At 40.5% G+C, this 18,598-nt stretch overlaps 1 protein-coding gene across 1 annotated transcript in view; it reads left to right on the forward strand.

The window, feature by feature from the left end:
• The window catches only part of RMI1 (RecQ mediated genome instability 1), an 84,368-nt gene that overhangs the window by 57,265 nt on the left and 8,505 nt on the right, over positions 1 to 18,598 (forward strand). The window lies entirely within an intron of this gene.

The following is an 18,598-nucleotide window of genomic DNA, read 5'->3' on the forward strand; positions in this document are numbered from 1 at the left end:
AAACACCCAACTTTTGCAGAATTGTAAGAGGACTTGCTGACTACTTTCCTGTCTGTGTGCTTTTAGATACTAGACCAGATCTCATGTGCAAATGTTATTCCGGTCTGCCTGGATTTAGCCACTAATGCTGGGCGAGCCACTTCTCCAAGGCAGTGTGCCACGATTGTGACCTCTTGACCACTGGCCAGTAGGCTTGGCAGAGGGAACCCTTCGCAGCTGCCAGTCATGAGGCATGAATGGCCTTGGACTCCTGACTCCAATAGTGATTCAGCCTGTCTCATCCTTATCTCTGTAATAAACTTGATGTGTGTTTATTTTCAGTCTTCTTTTTGTTATTATTGTTTTAGCAGCTAAACATAGCGTTGTTTAGCTTTCAAATAGTCTCTCAGAGGGAAATGGTCCAAGACCGACGACCTGAGAGCCACTGACCACAATCATGAACTGTAATGACATTCATCCGTTTATTACCTCCATTACTTTTAGGGAGAATAAGTAAAGACATGCATCCTTGATTAGGGAGATTGGAATTAATTATAACGATTGGACTTGGAGTGTGAGTCTAGAGAAATATTAAATTAAATTCTAACAGAAATGCTTTGGCAGAAAGATTATAAATTAAAGCTTTAATGTGTGTATTCTAGTTGCTTAAGTGATTGTAACATCATCTAGGCATTTAACGGCAGTGAAATTGTTCCAATGTCATCTGCGATTTGTGATGAAGATCAGCACGTCCAGATCAGAATTGGGTTAATTGAAGCTCATCACCAAGGAAAGGACAAAACATCTGACCAATACCTGAATTGTGTAATAGACCTCATTCCCTTCTTCAGTCTTTTTTTTTTTTTTTTTTAATTTTTTTTATTAAAAAAAAATTTTTTTTAATGTTTATTTATTTTTGAGACAGAGAGAGACAGAGCATGAACGGGGGAGGGTCAGAGAGAGAGGGAGACACAGAATCCGAAACAGGCTCCAGGCTCTGAGCTGTCAGCACAGAGCCTGACGCGGGGCTTGAACTCATGGATGGGACCGTGAGATCATGACCTGAGCCGAAGTCGGACGCTCAACCGACTGAGCCACCCAGGCGCCCCTTCAGTCTTTTTTCAATGCAGCAGAACATTTAGAAGGACTGACAGGGATCATTAGGTTGGCTCCATTTTTAGGACCCCATAAATATGAACCTTTCAAAGTTGGTGATTGACAGTTTACAGATTTATCTATTTCATACATGTGACCTCTCAGTTTTTCAGGCAGGCCTGTCTGTTTTCTGCAGGACTGATCTACTTGTTCTCGTTGTCGGCCTTGCATGAGAATTATCACAGTGTCACAGGCATCCATAGAATGTTGCAGCTGACCTCAGTTAGGCCTTTGAGAAAAGATGGAAAACAAAAACAAAACAAAAACTGACAAGTGCCAAGGTACCTTCAGTGATTAACAATTTTCTTTAAACACTTTGTGATTCTGTTAAAATAGAAGCAGAACGGGGAATGGCTTGCTTTGAGTGAAATAAGGCATGAAAGAAAGGCACTCGCTGAGCACAGGGCCAGTGCTTAATAAAATGCAAACTCTTAATACCATTCTCTTTACTATTTGGAACGAATGTTGCCTAATCCCGTGCCTGCTCCCACTTTGGTCCTCACAAGCATCTTCCCTTTTCCTCTGAACTCCAATGGTGTGACGGTAAAAAACATTCATTTTCTTTCTAAGGACATGCTGCCCTGATGTTGAAGGTGATAGGACAGTCAGTGACCCTGGTAGCCCTACTCTAGATTCCAGGTAATTTTGCTGGGTCAGCACAGCCTGCAAACTGGCAGCTCCCTGGAAGATTGAGGTCATGTTCTCCATTGGCTGACACGGGGGAATTGCTGTGTATAGCCAACAGTCTTCCCTGTCAGTAAGGAGTGAAGAGCAGCCCTGGACCCCACTTCACAGCATTCCTTTAAATGATACACCCATAAACCAGCACTCAAATGCTGTACTAACAGGGGAACCAGGTTTTGGAGAGTCAAAGGCATTCTGTCATAGAATCATTATTCAGGCCAAGCTAGAATTGCTATATATATGGTTCTGTTCAACTCACTTTATAGACAGAAGAGGAGAATTTGGAATGTCTATAGCTTCTAAAGCAACTTTTATTTCAATGCAGATGGCTCCTTGTCCTAAATAATATCCTTAATATTGTATGCTTCAGACTTGACATTTGTAACTTTTTAATTTTATTTTTATTATTTATTTATTTATTCAATTTTTTTTTTAAATGTATATTTACTTTTGAGAGAGAGAGAGAAACAGAGCACAAGCAGGGGAGAGGCAAAGAGAGAGGGAGACATAGAATCTGGAGCAGGTTCCAGGCTCTGAGCTGTCAGCACAGAGCCTGACGTGGGGCTCGAACTCACTGCGAGATCATAACCTGAGCTGAAGTCAGATGCTTAACCGACTGAGCCACCCAGGTGCCCCAGGGATGCCATAGTTTTAAATGTCTTTATTAAAGAGTCTTCTAATCTAGCTATGTGACCTTAGATAAAGACTTTGTTTTTCTCATCTGAAACATATGATAAGGCTTACTGTAATGCTTAAATGAGCACATAGATCATGAAACAGAGACTATTATTTTTATTTAAAAATTTTTATTAAAATTTTTTTTTGTGTGTTTATTTATTTTTGAGAGATAGAGAGACAGAGTGTGAGCAGGGGAGGGAGACACAGAATCCGAAGCAGGCTCCAGGCTCTGAGCTGTCAGCACAGAGCCCAATGCAGGGCTTGACCTCATGAACTATGAGATCAGGACCTAAGCCGAAATCAGGCCCTTAACTGACAGAGTCACCCAGGTACCCTCTATTTAAAACTTTTCAAATGAGGAAACTGAACCATGAGGGAGGTGAAACACCTTGTTCAAGCATAGCCAGGGCTGAGCTCCCCAGTGGTCCATCCCCATCCATGCTTTTAATTGTGACTCTCTCCCTATTGCCTCCTGGAAGTGGGGACCTGTGGTCTGGGGAGACGGTAGGACCTCAGAGGGCAATGGCTTCATACATCTGCCAGACTGGATCCTAGGTACTAAGGACCCTGGAATCTCTTTTTTTTTTTAAATTTTTTTTAACATTTTATTTATTTTTGAGACAGGGAGAGACAGAGCATGAACGGGGGAGGGGCAGAGAGAGAGGGAGACACAGACTGAAACAGGCTCCAGGCTCTGAGCTGTCAGCACAGAGCCTGACGCGGGGCTTGAACTCACGGACTGTGAGATCATGACCTGAGCCGAAGTCAGACGCTTAACCGACTGAGCCACCCAGGCGCCCTTTAACGGCTTATTTTTTAAATTATTTTTAAAAATATAATTTATTGACAAATTGGTTTCCGTACAACACGCTCATCCCAACAAGTGCCCTCCTCAGTGCCCATCACCCACTTTCCCCTCTCCCCCAATCCCATCAACACTCAGTTTGTTCTCAGTACTGAAGAATCTCTTATGGTTTGCCTCCCTCCCTCTCTGTAGCTTTTTTTTTTTCCTGCCTTCCCCTCCCCCATGGTCTCCTGTTAAATATCTCAAGATCCACATTGGGTGAAAACATATGGTATCTGTCTTTCTCTGACTGACTTATTTCACTTATTTCACCTTCCAGTTCCATCCACATTGCTGCAAATGGCCAGGTTTCATTCTTTCTCATTGCCAAATAGCATTCCATTGTATATATAAACCACAGCTTCTTCATCCATTCGTAAGGACCCCAGAATATAGTGTCCCAAGACTAGCATGCAAGCTGTTCATCTTTGAGCAGCTGGACCTGGAGCTATAAGCAAATGACCACAATGGACTGAAGGTGAGGCCTGTTCATGTTTTCTTGGCATCTCATAGGTCTCTATGATCTTTGGGTGACCCAAGAAAAAGAGTCTAGGATCGATGGAGATTGCATTTTCTAGCACATGGGTTCTCATTGAAATTGAGTTAAAGAAAATAAGGAAATCGGTGTTTGCTTTATACTTTAGTTTGTCACTGTAGCATCATTTCTACTACACATAGAAAAAGAGCCTGAAAGGCATACACAATAGGTTTTTTTGTTGTTGTTGTTGTTTTCTCTCTTATTTTTTTCTTTTCTCTCTAAAAAATTTTTTTTGAATGTTTACTTATTTTTGAAAGAGAGAGAGAGACAGACAGAGCTTGAGCAGGGGAGGGGCAGAGAGAGTGGGAGACAGAATCCGAAGCAACCAGGTGCCCCTCTCTTAGCTTTTTCCTTTGGAGAAGTTTGGAGATGGATCGGAGGAGCTCATACATTTTAACTTCATACACTTACTCATCTTTTTGGCCTGATAATAGTGGGCTGTTATGGACTAAATTGTATCTCACCATCCCCCCCCCTCCCCCCGCCCCATATGTTGAAGCCTCAACCCCTGGTAATCTCAGAATGTGACTGTTGGAGACAAGGCCTTTAAAGAAGTAATTAAGTTAAATGGGGTCCTTTGGGCAGACCCTAATCCCATATCCTTTAAGAATCGGAGATAAGAGAAAAAAAAGAAGCGATAAGGACCCAGAGAAGAATGACCATGTGAAGACACAGGAGAAGATGGCCCTCTCTAAGCCAAGGAGAGAGGCTTCAGAAGAAACCAATGCTGCCGACACTTTGATCTCAGACTTCTTGACTCCAGAACTGTGAGAAGACAAATTTCTGTAGTTCAGGCCCCCCAGTTTGTGGTACTTTGCTATGGCAGTCTGAGCTAATACATGGGCATTAGCTTAGGTTGGGTTTCCCCAGAAGCATAGAGGGATTTACACACCAGTAGCTTATTTGCGAGGTGATTGCAGGAAGCCTCGAATGGGAGACAGGACATGAGAAGAAAGGGAAGGAAACCCATCCAGAGCTGCTGGGGACAAGTGGGGCTAAGTTCCACGGCAGGCCTCTGAAGACTGTGGAGAACATACCTCAGATTGTGCCCCAGGAGGCCTCAGGATCTGGGTTGTTCGCTCCCTGTTTGGGGCTGTGGTTGGCTGACTCCCTGGCAGCTCTGGCCTGCCTAATGCAGAGAAGCCCCAAGGCAGAGGTCTGGAGGAGTTGGAAACAGGAAGCTGCAGGCATGCGCAGTGAGTGCACACTTTATTTGCTTTTGCAATAAAAATCAAGATTTAAAAAACAGGAGAGTGGTTGTATGAGTTGGAGAAGTTGTATTTAATTTTAACATTATAATGAAGCGAGTGCCAAGTCCAGAGTCTGGAACTTGGCCTTGAGAGAAGAGTTTCCTTCTCCAGGCAGGGTGTGAAATGTAACATGAACCATCTGCTTTTAGTGCCCCGTGGCATCATTCATCAGGCCACAGTGCCAGCCTTGCTGTCATTCCTGAATTCCTAGGAATTGAGCTTTGTTGGTGCTAATGGTCTCTGTATGGTTCCTTTAAATCAGTGACATACTGATTGAAATAAGCAGTCAGACTCTCCCTTTCTTACTTAAGCTAGCTGAAGGCAAACAGCAAAAATTTTTTTTCTTGTATCAAAATCAAAACAATGCTCAGTGTCCTGGGCCATCTAGAAATTGAAACTTCCTACCTTTCCCTCAGGAACTTCCTACCTTTTCCCATTGGTAAAAGAGATAGTAACTACTCAGTACCTTCACCTGTGAGGACTAAAATCAGTAATGCAGGTCAAGTTCTCAGCAAAGGGTCTGGCTAATAACCGCAAACATCAAAGCAAATTTGATAACGCTGGTAATTTGTGGATACCTGTCTGGTAACCAGAAATCTCTGTGTTACATTAAAAAAACAAACAAGAAAGAAACCTGGCACTCAGATGCTATTTCACGTGTGACTGGGGCAGAATTATGACTGTGGATCTTTTGTCCTCGCTTAACTATCTCCAGGTTGAATTTTGGGAAGGTTTTAGTTAAAATGGACTATCTGGGGATCCTGGCTGGCTCAGTTGGTAGTGTGTGTGACCCTTGGTCTTGGGGTTGTGAGTTTGAGCCCCATGTTGGGTGTAGAGATTACTTAAAAATAAAATCTTAAAAAAAAATTCTAGGACTGGCCCTGGAGGAATGGAGAGGAACAGGGAGGGGGAAGCAGGCAGCCAGGTCCCCAGCCAGGGGTTGGGAGGGGCTGGCTGCCTCCCTCCTTGCGTCACTTTCCCCAAGTCCCCCTCCCACACTCTGCCAATTGTCCTAGTGACTTTGACAGATTGGTGAGGCAAATATAAATGACTAATGATATGACAAAAGTTGCTTGCCCTCATTATAAGGCAGAACATGGGAATTGAAGCAATAGCTAATTGACTGTGGGCCTTAAGTAGGGGAGGGATATGGTTAGAAAACTTTATAAATGAATGCTTCATGACTGGAGGCATTATATGCAGCATATAATTCTTTGGATAAATCTTCAAATGAGATTTCAGATTAGGAAAAAACACTAAAATGACTTTATAGCAATAGAATGTGTTTCAGGCCAAAAAAAAAAAGAACATAGTGTATAATGCTAAAAACCCGTGCTATAGCCCAATGTCTGGCACAAGCCACATAGTTCATAGGCGTTAGTGACGATTATGATTATTGCCACTTCCAATAGGCATCTTTCCCGTGCAGTGTATCACCCTGCACTGCAGAAAATTCAACCAGAGTGGGAGGGTAATGAGTGGCGGAGACTCTGAAGCGAAGTGGGGATTGTGGTCAGGCTCACAACACACACCCACCCACATCAAATGACTCCAGTTACCCGGTGGACAAGTGTGTTCTCCAAAAGCCCTTTCTCTTCCAGGCTCTCTCTGGCTCTCCACTTCTGTTCTGCAAACATAACTTTGCTGTCGCCTGGCTTAGGGTTTTCCCCCTGTGCCCTCTTTAAATTCCTTTCTGTGAAGACCACAAACATTCACCTCAGCCCATTACAGTGTAGCAGAGGAGATATAAACAAAAATTCATTGGGTTATAAGAGGTCGGTCACTGTGATATACCAGAGGTATGAACAACAGGGGTTCAGAGCGGGGGGGGGGGGCAGGGGATGGCCTCCTGGGGGAGTGGTGTAGGCACTGGCCTTAAAGGGTGGATTGGATTTTGACTGAGAGCAATGGAAAAGGATTTTCTTGTTGAAGAGCAACTTGAACAAAGTCACAAATGTGGCCCAGCCCCAGGTCTGATCCTCTCAGCTAAGGAAAGTAGTGGGCTAGGGAGTTGGGGGTGCTGATCCAGATTTAGAGGATCTTGAATACCAAACTAAGGGATTTAGGCTTTATTCCATAGGTCATATTTTTGAGCAGCTCATCCAGGCAGCACTCTATTAGTCTTAGAGTGGTTGCCGTGAGTAGACGGAAAAGGGTAGAGACTGAGGGCAGGAAGTCGATGAAGGCGGTCTTCCCACCAGTCTTCAGCTCTCAGGTAATCAGATGTAAACGTGATTCTTGTCACCTCAGAAACCTTTACTGCTTCTCCACTGCCCACAAAGTAACGAACAAACCTCTAAAAGTGGCCTTCAAGTCCTCTGTGTTAGCCAGCTTAGGCTGCCGTAACAAAATCAACAGGGTGTCTTAAATAACAGAAATCTGTTTTCTTACAATTCTGAAGGCCGGAAGACCAAGTTCAAGGTTGTAGCCGGTTCAGTTTCTGGCAAGCGCTCTCCTGCTTGCTTGCAGATAGCCACCTTCTCTCTTTGTCCTAACATGGCCTCTCCTTGGTGCAGAGGAGTGGGCAAGTTCTTCAGTGCCTCCTCTTATAAGGACTCTCATTCTGTCAGATTAGGGACACACACTTTTTTTTTAAATGTTTTTATTTATTTTTGAGAGACCAAGAGAGAGCGTGAGTAGAGGAGGGGCAGAGAGAGAGAGAGGGAGACACAGAATCTGAAACAGGCTATAGGCTCTGAGCTGTCAGTGCAGAGCCCAACATGGGGCTCGAACCCATGAACTGTGAGATCATGACCTGACCTGAAGTCAGATGCTTAACTGACTGAGCCCCCAGGTACCCCAGGACCACACTTTTGACGGCATTTAATCTTAATTACTTCTTTAGAAGCCCATCTCCAAACATAGCAGCATTGCATGTTAGAGCTTTACCATATGAATCTTCGGGGTTTACAAATATTCAGTCCATAACAGTCTCCTATGATAACAATAACTACTGTCCATGAAATGCCTGCTATATTGGAGGTTGTGCAAAGTCTCTACATGTATTATTTCATTTAATCCTCATGAAAACTGTGTGAAGTAGATGTTTTGTTGTCTATATCTTACAAATGAGGAAACCGAGTCTCAGGGAAGATAAATAATTTGTTCATGGCCACATGACCTTTAGGAGTGGAGGCAGAATTTGAAGAAGAGCTATGTGACACCACTGCTCTTGCCTCTTGAAAGACCTCCTCACCCTCTCCATCCCCCAGTGCTTCCATCTTTAGCTGCTGCTCTGTCCTTCCCACCCCATCCTCCAGTCCCACGGGGCAGCTCATTGTGCTCCCCACATGACGTATGTCCTAACCCCTTGCATTTGCTCATGCTGTTTTCTCAGATGAAAATGTATTTTTTCTTTCTTTCTTTTCTTATTCCTTGTTTAAGTTTCACCTCAAGAGCCAATGCCTCCATGAAACCTTCCTGTATATCTTATTTTTTTGTTGAATCATATATGTGTGAAGCCTTCCTATATATTCTATTCTGTGTCATTTCATTGCATTCTAGTTACCTTCTAAATGTCTGTATTTCCCTACCCTGCTACCAGATGATAAATATTTGGAGTATTTTGCAGTATTACACATGTCTGTATTTTCCACCATGCCCAGCACATAGTGGCTGCTTTAACAAACACTGAGTGTCCATATGAGAGGTAATGAGGGCATGAACTAGAGAAGTGACAATGGAAATGTAAAGGGGAGGATAGATGTGGGGACTGAGGGAGGGCAAGAGGCAGGGATATCTTGAAGTTTGTATGTACGTATGTATTTATTTATTTTAGAGATAGAAAGTGCGAGTGGGGGAGAGGGGCAGAGGAAGAGAGAGAAAATCTTAAGCAGGTTCCGTGCTCAGTGTAGAGCCTGAGGTAGGGCTTGATCCCACAACCCTGGGATCACATCCTGAGCCGAAATCAAGAGTCAGACACTCAACCAACTGAGCTCCTTGAAGTTAGTTTCAGGAAGAACGGCATTGTGATTATTGTAGCAGGAGGTGTTGCTACTTGTGGGGAGAGAGAGCGTTCTAGGGGCAGTAGTATTTTTGTGTGTGTAGTGCTCCTCACAGGTACGTTTATACATGCCACAAAGGCAACAACACATCTGCAGGTGCACAGCGATGCTCCATGTTCCCATCTAACAGCTGGCTGAAACTTGCAGCCAGACTGACGTCCCATCTGATGTGTACTCCAGGTAAAGCTGGTTAATGATGACCATGAACAGGTGCCGGACTCGAAGATTTCCAAACTTTACTTCTTTTATCAGCACGACTGACTGAACCATTTGGGGTTCCACATGATTGTGTTTTAAGATTTTATATCCCCAAAGGCATTAATTAGGCATAGAGTAGAAGAAGCAATAGAATGGCTTGGGGTAGAAATGTGAGGAGAAGCTATAGCAGATTGCAGCAAGCAGTGAGGGGAGAGTTAGGGGATAGGTTTTTTCCAAAAAGGTAATAGATTGGACCTGTTCATTCTGACAATGGAGTGGGAGAAGGGAGGATTGTGTATATTAATATTATATTCCTGTGATATGAAGAGAGGGTAACAGATTTCTACCACTTTACCATGTTCACTAGGTCAGTACCAAAGGGATTTCATAAATGCTCAGAACGACTTAGCACGGGTAAAGGCGGTACAACAATAGAACATGGCAGATTTTTAAAGAATAGGGTAAATGGAAGGCCGTGTTTCCTAGATTGCATGGTGAATTTTCTTTTAGCTTTGTGACTTTATCGAAGGTGTGGATGTTCTTAGGTTAACACGTGTCAGTCCCATGTTCAGAAGAAGATAGGTTTAACTTCTGTATTGGAGAATAATTTACCCTTTCCCCCCGTCTAAAGTGAAATGTAAGTTTTCAAAAATATCCTGCCCTGCAGTTGTTATAGCATTTTGATGTGCTTTTATATTTTAATACTTTTCAATGTAGTATATTCATTTTGATTATAAATGTTCCCACACACATGCCCACTGGTGGTAATATTATATGTTTACCTTCTCATTTGTACAGTTTTTGGAATGCATTCTGATAACTTATTAGGATACATGGCTGGAAAATTCTCATTTTAAAGTAGAATAGTTGTTAAGCAACATTAAAATTTAATTAGAACTGTTCACTGCATTTCATTATGAGGTTAGTCTGTAATTACTAAGCAAGTCCTGGTGTTTACTAATACAGAAGTGACAGCACATAATACTGCTAAATTATTGCCACATCGCTAGAGAAGACAACTGGAAAATGAGGAACAGATAAAGGCATTGTTTAAAGAGCCCCAGGAGGAAAAATACAACCTCAGAGCATAATCCTTATTTCTTTTCAACTACCTTTTCCTTTGTCCATTTAGGCCAACATATGCATGTACACCTCTTCTATCATAGATTAAGTAGCCTACATAATCATGCCTCCAGTCACAATTTTCACGTTGTGCACAAAACCTTTGTCTTGCAAGAGTAGGTATGAAGTGGGGCTTGGTAGACATAGTTCTAAACCACTCAGATGCATTATTTGTGGGGAGAAAATAAACCTCCAAATAACTGCCATCAACTGAGGTTTCTAAGAAGCTTTATGCTTTTTTAAATAATCACATTTTATTCCTCATTAACTAAGACATAAATATTACATTATGACCAGAGTAATGGTGTTAGAAAGTTCCATCAAGTGTAACCTCACCCTCCACAACATGGCCAGGGATGTGTGGGTTGCAGTTTTCATATATGGGCACATGGAAAAATTTTTTTGAATTTTCCTTTGTGCAGACCTCATAATCTTGCTGTTAACTTGGTTCCCTGCTTTCTTCCTTCCTTATGCCCAATACTGTCTCTTTACATTTAAAGAGAGTTGAGGCAACTATTTTGATAATTTGGATGAAAATTAGTTTTAATGAAGACATTTAGGTAATAGGTATGACGTGTGTGTGTGTGTGTGTGTGTGTGTGTGTGTGTGTGTGTAAGTGAGGTTCGTGTTGGAGTTGGTCTGGTGCTGAGTACTGAGGTGAGGGGATGAGATAACATCTACGGAATGGATTATCTTTGTAAATTACTGAACCATCCTCTTTGTATGCCTTTTCACACTAGAATGAGAGAGCAGGCATTCTTGCCATGTTTTTGACCTTGGAATGGGGGTGGTCAAGCACTCAGTCTTTCACCCTTAACGATGATGTTAGCTGTAGGTACCTATATTATTTTGTAGGTATTTGTATCAGTTTGCTAGGGTCACTATGACAAAGTACCATAGACTTTGTGGCTTAAACAACAGAAATTTATTTCTCACACTTCTGGAAGCTGGAAGAGGGAGATGAAGGTGTCAGCTGGATGGTTTCTTGTGAAGCCTCACCCTTTGGCTCGTACGCATTGACCTTCTTCTCTGTGTCCTTACGTGTTTTTTCTCCCCTGTGTGCATATCCCTAGTGTCTCTCTGTATGTCCAAATTTTCTCTTCCTATAAGGACACCATTACAATTGGATTAGAGTCCTTGCTTATGGCCTCGTTTTAATTTAATCACCTTCATTTTATGTATGTATGTATGTATGTATGTATGTATGTATTTATTTATTTAGAAAGAGAATGTGCACTCCAAAAAGAGAGAGAGGGGAGGGGCAGAGAGAGAGAGAGAGAGAGAGAACAGGCGCGAATCCCCAGCAGGCTCCACACTGTCATAGTGCGGCAAGACTATCCCACAAACTGTGGGATCATGACTTGAACTGAAATCAAAAGTTGGTCACTTAACTGACTGAGCCACCAAGGTGCCCCTATTTAATCACCATTATAAAAGGCCCTATCTCCAAATACAGTTAAGGCATCAACATAAGAATTTGTGGGGGAACACAATTCAGCTCATAATAGTAACTTTCATCAGGTTAAGGAAGTTCAATTTCAGTTTGTGGAGAGTTTTTGTTATGAATGAGTACTGAATTTTATCAAGTGATTTTTTTGTGCATAGATTGATAGGTTCATGTGTGTGTGTGTGTGTGTGTGTGTGTGTGTGTGTGTGTTTTCTTTTACTTTAGACTGTTATCGTGATTACCCTTATTTTTGTATATTGAACTAGTTGTAGTATATTATTCTTTTTATATATTGCTGGATTTTATTTTGTAATGTTTTATAGTTTTGAAAAAATACTTATTAAGGAATATTGTTTTCTTTTCTTGTAATGTTTTTGTCTGGCTTTGATATCAGGGCAATACTGACCTCATAAATGAGCTGAGAAGTAGTCCCTCCTCTTTTCTGCAAAAAATTGTGTGGAATTTCTGTTATTTCCTCTTTAATTGTTCAGTAGAATTCATCAGTGAAATACTCCGAGCTTGGAGATTTATTTTTCAGAAGGTTTTTAACTACAAATTCAATTTCTTTTAATAGTTATAGGATTATTCAGGTTATCTATTTTACCTTGAGTGGATTTTGGTAGTTTAATGGTTTTTGCAGAAGTGCTCATTTCATCTAAATTATTGAATATATGTGTGTAGAGTTGTTTGTAGTCTCTTATTATACTTCTGATTTCTCCAGTTTGGAGTAATATCCCCTTTCTCATTCCTGATATTGGTAATTTGTGAATTCTTTTTTCTTTGTTGATATTATTAGAGATTTATCAATTTTATTGATCTTTTAAAAGAACCACCTTTGTTTCATTGATTTCCCTTATTGTTTTTCTGTTTTTTATTTCATTGATTACTGCCCTTATATTTATTATTTCCTTCCCTGTGCTTACATTGGATTTATTTTTCTCCAGGGGGAAGCTTAGATAACTAATTAGAGACTTCTTTTCTAATTTGAGTATGGAACCCTTTAAATTTCTAAGTACTGCTTTAGCTTCATCTCACAGTATTTGATGTCTTTTCATTCAGTTGAAAATATTTTTAAATTTCCTTTGAGGCTTCCTCTTCCACCTATGGATTATTTAGAAGCGTATTGTTTCATTTCCAAGTGTTTGTAGATTTTACTGTTATCTTTGTTATTGATTTTTGGCATAATTCCATTATGATCAGAGAACATATTTTGTATAATTCAATTCTTTGAAATTTATTAAGGTTTGTTTTATGACCCAGGATATGCTCTATCTTGATAAATGTTCAATAAGTATGTGCATGGAATTATAATCTGTTTAGGATGGAGTGTTCTATAAATGTCAGTTAGATTTAGTTGTTTGATGTTGTTGCTCACTTCTTTTATATCCTTGCTGATTTTCTGTTTACTAGTTCTATTGATTACTGAGAGAGTAGTATTGAAGTCTCCAACTATAATTTTGGATTTGTCTATTTCTCCTTTCAATTCATTCGTTTTTGTTTCATGAAGTACTATTCGGTACATACATATTTATTACTATTATGTGTTCTTGGTGAATTGATCTTTTTATCATTGTGTAATGTCTCTCTTTATCCCTGGTAATTTTCTTTGTTCTGAAGTTTACTTTCTTATTCATATAGCTATGCTAGCTTTCTTTTGATTAGTGTTTGCATGGTATAGTCTTTCTATCCTTTTACTTTATCCTGTCTATATCATTGTATTTGAGGTGAATTTGTTGTAGACAGCATGTACTCTCATGTTTTGATTATTTCTAAATCCATTTGTATCCTTCTAGAAATCTCTGTCTTTTAATTGGTATATTTAGAACATTTGTGCTTATTGTAATTATTGATACATTTGGATTTGGGCCTGCCATTTTATTATTTGTGTTCTGTGTTTTCCCTCTGATTTTATTTCTCTGTTTCCCCTTCCCTTCTTCTTTTGGGTTAATTGAACATATTTTAGTATTCTTTTTAATTTACACATTGTGTTTCTCACTATGTATTTTATGTAATTGATCTCAGAATAATAAAACATATACATAACCTGCCACATCAGACATTATTATAGTTTTTGATTTTGGTTGTCATACATATTTTTTTAATCTTTTTAAAAATGTTTTAATTTACTTTTAAGAGAGAGAGAGAGAGAGAGAGAGAGAGAGAGACAGACAGAAAACGAGTGGAGGAGGGGCAGAGAGAGAGGGAGACAGAGAATCCGAAGCAGGCTCTGTGCTGACAGCTGAGAGCCTGATACAGGGCTTGAACTCATGAACTATAAGATCATGACCTGAGCCAAAGTTGGATGCTTAACTGACTGAGCCACCAGGTGCCCCTGGCTGTGATGTATATTTTAAAGAACTCAAGAGAAGAATTATCTATATTTGCTTTGCTCTTTCTTCATTCTTACTATGTAAAATTTTTTTCTGGTATCATTTCCCTTTGTCTGGGAACTTCTTTTAGCAATTCTTTTAGAGTAGGTCTGTTGACAATGAATTCTCATAATTTTTCTTATCTGAGGTACCTTTTTATTTATTTTTTATTTATTTTTATTTTTGTTTAACTTTATTTTTTAAATTTACATCCAAATTACTTAGCATATAATGCAACAATGATTTCAGGAGTAGATTCCTTAGTGCCCCTTACCCATTTAGCCCATCCTCCCTCCCACAACCCCTCCGGTAACCCTCAGTTTGTTCTCCATATTTATGAGTCTCTTATGTTTTGCCCCCCTCCCTGTTTTTATATTATTTTTGCTTCCCTTCCCTTATGTTCATCTGTTCTGTGTCTTAAAGTCCTCATATGAGTGAAGTCATATGATATTTGTCTTTCTCTGACTGACCAATTTCGCTTAGCATAATACCCTCTAGCTCCATCCACATACTTGCAAATGGCAAGATTTCATTCTTTTTGATTGCCGAGTAATACTCCATTGTGTATATATATACCACATCTTCTTTATCCATTCACCCATCGATGAACATACTTTGGCTGTTGTTGATAGTGTTGCTATAAACATTGGGGTGCATGTGTCCCTTTGAAACAGTGTAATGAGGTGTCTTTTTAAAAACAAATTATATGTTGTTTGCCAAATTTGGGAGGTTGTTAGCCACTATATGTTTTTAAGTTTATTTATTTATTTTGAGAGAAAGAGAGAGATAGAGAGACAGAGACAGAGAGAGGCAGAGGGAGAGAGAGAGAATCCCAAGCAAGCTCCTCACTGTAAATGCAGAGGCAGATACGGGACTCAGACTCATGAACCATGAGATCATGACCTGAGCTGAAATTAAGAGTCAAGCACTTAACCACTGCACCACCCAGGCACCCCTAATCTTTCCATCTTTTTAAAGAATATTTGCCATTATTTCTTCAAGCACTTTTTTCTTTTTTTTTTTTAATTTTATTTTTTATTTTTTAAAATTTACATCCAAATTAGTTAGCATATAGTGCAACAATGATTTCAGGAGTAGATTCCTTAGTGCCCCTTCCCCATTTAGCCCATCCCCCCTCCCACAACCCCTCCAGTAACCCTCTGTTTGTTCTCCATATTTATGACTCTCTTCTGTTTTGTCCCCCTCCCTGTTTTTATATTATTTTTGTTTCCCTTCCCTTATGTTCATCTCTTTTGTCTCTTAAAGTCCTCATATGAGTGAAGTCATATGATTTTTGTCTTTCTCTGACTGACTAATTTCACTTAGCATACTACCCCCCCAATTCTATCCACGTAGTTGCAAATGGCAAGATTTCATTATTTTTGATTGCCGAGTAATACTCCATTGTATATATATACCCCATCTTCTTTATCCATTCATCCATCAATAGACATTTGGGCTCTTTCCATACTTTGGCTATTGTTGATAGTGCTGCTATAAACATGGGGGTGCATGTGTCCCTTCGAAAAAGCACACCTGTGTCCCATGGATAAATGCCTAGTAGTGCAATTGCTGGGTCGGAGGGTAGTTCTATTTTTAGTTTTTTGAGGAACCTCCATACTGTTTTCCAGAGTGGCTGCACCAGCTTGCATTCCCACCAACAATGCAAAGGAGATCCTCTTTCTCTGCATCCTCGCCAACATCTGTTGTTGCCGGAGTTGTTAATGTTAGCCACTCTGACAGGTGTCAGGTGGTATCTCATTGTGGTTTTGATTTGTATTTTCCTGATGATGAGTGATGTTGAGCATTTTTTCATGTGTCGGTTGGCCATCTGGATGTCTTCCTTGGAGAAGTGTCTATTCATGTCTTTTGCCCATTTTTTCACTGGATTATTTGTTTTTTGAGTGTTGAGTTTGATAAGTTCTTTATAGATTTTGGATACTAACCCTTTATCTGATATGTCATTTGCAAAAATCTTCTCCCATTCTGTTGGTTGCCTTTTAGTTTTGCTGATTGTTTCCTTCACTGTGCAGAAGCTTTTTATTTTGATGAGGTCCCAGGAGTTCATCAAACACTTTTGTAATAGCTACTTTTAAGTCTTTCTCAGATAATTCCAGTATCTGTGTCATCTTAAGATTGCTGTTTGTTGATTATGTCTTCCTTTAAAAAATTTTTTTTTAATGTTTATTTATCTTTGAGAGAGAGAGAGAGAGAGAGAGATAGAGAGAGTTCAAGCAGGGGAGGGGCAGAGAGAGAGAGACACAGAATCTGAAGCAGGCTCTAGGTTCTGAGCTTTCAGCACAGAGTCCGACTCAGGGCTCAAACCCACAAACCACGAGATCATGACCTGAGCCACCCAGGTACCCCATTATGGTTTCTTATGTGAGTTGAGACTTTCCTGATTCTTTGTATGTCAAGTAATTTTGGATTGCATTTTGGAAAATTAGAATGTTATATTGTGAGACTCTAGGTCTTTAAATCATATGGAGAATGTGAGTGTTTTTGTTTTCGTTGGCTATTGACACACTTGGGTTCTGGTTGTAAGTTCTGCTCTGTCTTCTGTGGGTTATGGTTTTAATTTCAGTTCTGTTTTCAAAGGCTTTGAAGTGCTAATTGGATCAATTTTATGCATGCACTATCCAGTGGCCAATCTGGGAGCTGGGCAGTGGTCTATCCCAAAGTCTATGATATGCTGCATGTGTTGTTTGGAGGTGAGTCCAGGAGTTTGTAAACAGCTCTACATGATCATTTTCCTGAGCTCCTTCCTTCCTGCAGTCTCCTTTGTCCTTTCCAGTTCTCTGGCTTCCTTTTTGTTTTTCTAGTCAAAAATCTGGGGCTTTAGTTATCACACAGTCTGCCACATAATTCTCATAATCACGCCCATATCTAGGGCCAAGTGGCAGGAGGACAGAGAGAAAAACCCAACAAGGTTTATCCATCTTCTTGGGTCCATAGCTACTCTGATGGGAGAGGAACATTTCCATTCTACAGAGTTGCAGGTGCCTGTGGGCCCTGCAGCTGCCCCTGTCACCACCAGTCTGGGATTGCCTGGGGTTGGGACATGATAGAGCTGAGATTAAAAAAGATAAAAAGAAAAATAGGGGATTTCTCTTCCACTCCCTGAGTATTAGGAGTCCCCTATTTAATTCCTGGAGCCAAAACTAGAGGGCTTTTCTTAGAGTTGTCCTTGTTTGTTCTCTAGCGCCCATCTTACTGGGCTGGTGGTCCTTCAAATTCTGCTCTTCTTTCTCAATCTGCCTGCTACTATTGACTTTTCAGAGTCCTGAAATGGCTGCTTCATGCATTCTTTCCAGGTTTTATATGTCCATTCTGTGGCTGAGAGGGAGTGAACTTATTCCATTTTACTCAGAACTGGAGCTCTTGCAACTTTTCAGTTTGACCTACAAGGTCTCAGGGAAGGTAATTTACTACCACAGCAGCCTTTGTGGTAAATATATGAAATACATTTGACCTACCGGTTCTATTCCAGTGGTAATAGAAGCCTGGGCTGTTCCAGAAGCAACTCAGGAGACAACACTTACTCTCCCTCCACTATATTCATACTTTGACAATTCCAATGATGTCAAAGTACAATACAATACCAATGATGCCTTTGGTGAGCAGTGTTATGAGTCTTAGGGTAACTAATCCTGGGTAAACTTGGGAAGTTGGTTAAAGATGTCACATACATTCCAGCCTCTCCACAGCCTTTGCCAACCTCAGTGGCCTCATGACACTCACTTCTTTATAGAAGAGTTCCTATATTTTTTAATTTCTGGGATGAGTAAATCAGGTCCAATCACACATGTATCAATTCTTGTAGTGTGCTATGTTGAGAGTAATTGTTCCGGTTCTGTTAGTCATGTCTGTTACGGTCTTTGAAAGGGCAGCGGGAACAGACGTTCTGCTGTGTTATTTGCCAACCTTCTTCCTCTTCTCACATAAAAGTCTTAACTGCAAAAAGATGTGCTATTGTCAGTTTTTTTTTTTTTTTGGTATACATTTGGGATGATTTACTTCCCTTACCTCACATCTTTTCTACCATTATTCTGCTCTCTAATTGTGAACTTCAGGCCTGGTCATCTGTTTAAGGAATTTCCAGGACCAGTGAGCAGTTGTAGGCAACTTTGGAGGAAAGGACATTAGTGCATCCTGGTTGGCAGATTTCCCTTGAATCCTGTCATGATTCCATGTATATACAGTAAGACCAATCATGTCCATCTGTGTGTAATAGCATGGGAACCTTCCCTGATTGACAGAGGGGATGGACAGGCTCAGAGGGCAGGTCAGGCAAAAGATACGGTGTTAGCTATTTCTTAGCAGTATCAGT

The sequence above is a fragment of the Panthera uncia genome, chromosome D4 (assembly GCF_023721935.1).
Source record: "Panthera uncia isolate 11264 chromosome D4, Puncia_PCG_1.0, whole genome shotgun sequence".
In the NCBI taxonomy this organism is placed as follows: domain Eukaryota; kingdom Metazoa; phylum Chordata; class Mammalia; order Carnivora; family Felidae; genus Panthera; species Panthera uncia.